This window comes from Haemaphysalis longicornis, unplaced genomic scaffold, assembly GCF_048455015.1.
Source record: "Haemaphysalis longicornis isolate Haplotype H1 unplaced genomic scaffold, Haemaphysalis longicornis Haplotype H1 scaffold_4, whole genome shotgun sequence".
Lineage (NCBI taxonomy): Eukaryota > Metazoa > Arthropoda > Arachnida > Ixodida > Ixodidae > Haemaphysalis > Haemaphysalis longicornis.
Window position 1 is genome coordinate 47,703,474 of NW_027526361.1, and position 3,045 is coordinate 47,706,518.

Below are 3,045 nucleotides of genomic sequence, written 5' to 3' on the forward strand. Positions count from 1 at the left end.
CCTATGGGTGCACCCCGTGAATTCTCATGCACATTTTTGGCTTTGTGGCCAGTCTTTATGACCAATGCCTATTTTATGGGATGCCTCGCTGCCCGATTTCTGCTTTATACATGCCCTTTAACAGGAATTTATTTAACGTTACTCTATTATTTAATGCGCACTCGTTAAATAATTTCCTGTACAATGGATCTATAAAACAAAAATCGGACCGCGAGGCACAATAAACAAAATGCATCAATTTTGCGAAGCAATTACGGGACTTGCAAAACAATTCAGAAACAAATCACCAGGTCCCTCTGTGTAGTTGTTTTTATTATGTACATCAAATTTACAACGGGAAACCTGGCTTAACAGTGGCAAGAATAGGAACACAAACACGAAAGCAAATAGAAACACAATAGTCGAGAAAAAAAGCACAGCTCATGAAGCGCGAACCGATTATGCTTCGGAAGACAGCTACGCCGCAGTGCCAGCCGCAGGATGGCGCGAAGGCGACTAGCTGTCTTTCAACAAGCCCACAAGTAAGACAGCTACGCCGCAGTGCCAGCCGCAGGATGGCGCGAAGGCGACTAGCTGTCTTTCAACAAGCCCACAAGTAAGACAGCTACGCCGCAGTGCCAGCCGCAGGATGGCGCGAAGGCGACTAGCTGTCTTTCAACAAGCCCACAAGTAAGACAGCTACGCCGCAGTGCCAGCCGCAGGATGGCGCGAAGGCGACTAGCTGTCTTTCAACAAGCCCACAAGTAAGACAGCTACGCCGCAGTGCCAGCCGCAGGATGGCGCGAAGGCGACTAGCTGTCTTTCAACAAGCCCACAAGTAAGACAGCTACGCCGCAGTGCCAGCCGCAGGATGGCGCGAAGGCGACTAGCTGTCTTTCAACAAGCCCACAAGTAAGACAGCTACGCCGCAGTGCCAGCCGCAGGATGGCGCGAAGGCGACTAGCTGTCTTTCAACAAGCCCACAAGTAAGACAGCTACGCCGCAGTGCCAGCCGCAGGATGGCGCGAAGGCGACTAGCTGTCTTTCAACAAGCCCACAAGTAAGACAGCTACGCCGCAGTTGTAGTTGTAGTTGTTCCAGGAATGCCACCGTCCCCCGTTGGTCAACAGCTGCATTGGCGACGAGGTCCTTCCGCAGCATCCCCAGGACACGGCTCAGCAGCTCGACGACATGAATGTGAGGAGCACCATTCACCGTTCTTCGCTCTCCCGGTTGCAATCAAGACGTCTGGCGGAGCAGCAGCCGCATGTGGTGGCGCTCACACCTACCCAGCCCAGAGAACGAAGTGAGGACGGGTCCTACCACTTTTCAGACATCACGACGCCCACATCCTTGAACAAAGATAACGTGAGCCTTGGAATGGAGCCCTGCAACAACTCCAAGGTGCCGGTGAAAGACCACATTCCGCTTACCACGATGGGTAACATGAACTACCCCAGGAAGAGAATCTTGTGCCGACCAGAAGGCAAAAAGACGAGCGATACCAACATCTTGGGAAACTCATCCACAAACGTTTATGAAGAATCCTTTGAGGATCAGGGCATCGTTTCAGCTAAAAATGATGAGGCCGAAGCCAGCGGCGAGGTAGCATCAAACGCCCGAACGAAAGATGAAAAGCACGACGACCATAAGGATACACCTGCTACAGACAAGGATGCTTTTGCGACAATTACCGATACCGACAACAAAAATCTTGAAGGCAAGCACGTGGACAAAAGACGGACTTTCGCATAAATGAAAACGAGAACCAAATGACCATGAGAGGGAGGAATACCTTCAAACAAACGGACAGCATTGACAGCAGAACACGCCGCTTAGAAACGCCGGAGAGGATCTTTCTGAAATATGCAGTGAAGAATTCCTCATCAATGGAAACAAGCTTTGCTCTAGCACTGGCCAGAAAGAAAGAGAACCGAACCACGAGACATAACCAATGGGAAGAGACCTGCAACGGACTCTTTAGCCTTTCGTGGGTCTGTCGAGACAGAGCCAAGGGCCCACGCAAACAGCTCGGTGGTGCACCTCTTTGCAGTGTGGCCGAGTGTAGAGACGTAAAACATCAAGCAAAAAGCTGAGACCTAGGTCACCGGCCAATCCACTACCAAACCGAGGAGGACAGCCGCCGAGTGGAAGTGAAGGAAGAAGCGGGGAATCCGTCCTGGGGAGAACAAACATGGCGTCTTGAGAATCGGACGTGGTGTTATATATATATATACACATACATACACATATACATATATATATACATATACATATACACATATACACATACACATACACACACATATATATATATATATATATATATATATAGTAGGATTCTACATTTCACACACTAGTTATTTCCCACCCCGCAGCCATCCGCTCTCAGCAAACATGCCTTGCGAGCACCGGCTGCGTACGGGTCCGTTGTTTGCGGAGGCAGACAAAGGCAGGAGGCGGAGAGGGCAAAACACCATATGGCAGCATTTATTGCAAAGTGCAAATCAAATATACTGCATACAGACTACTCGTAGGCCATAACGGTAACACTGGGAGCATGGCATTAAACAACGCTAGAGATCGAGATGGTTTGAATCACCGATGGCATACCGGAGCAGCGGAGCGCTGTGCGTGCGAGCGCGGTTGCAGTCTCCCAGCTCGCCCGGACACGTCCCATTGTGGCGCGTTTCCCAGGTCCGGACTGCCCGCCGAAACGTCCGCGCGCCACCGCATCCCCAAGACAAGAGAGCGTCCTCTCGTCATGCGACAACCCACCAGACCTCGCCATTTGGTGGCGCTAGTGCCGAGGAAGAACTGGTTCTCAGGTAAGGCAGAGGGGAAAAGGGTCAACGCCTCCACCCTGGCGACAACGAAGACTCCGGTCGCTGGCGCCCTCTCGTATGGTTCCCGTCGCGTGAGCGAGGCGCATTGTGCAACGCCAGCCGCGATGGGAAGCTAGCCAGAAAGGGGTTTGCGTGAAAGTCGCGATCCCCACATCGCTCCCTCCTAAATTTCTTGCGTACGCCGGCGAGAGCTGACTACAGGACTAGAGGCGACGGAAAG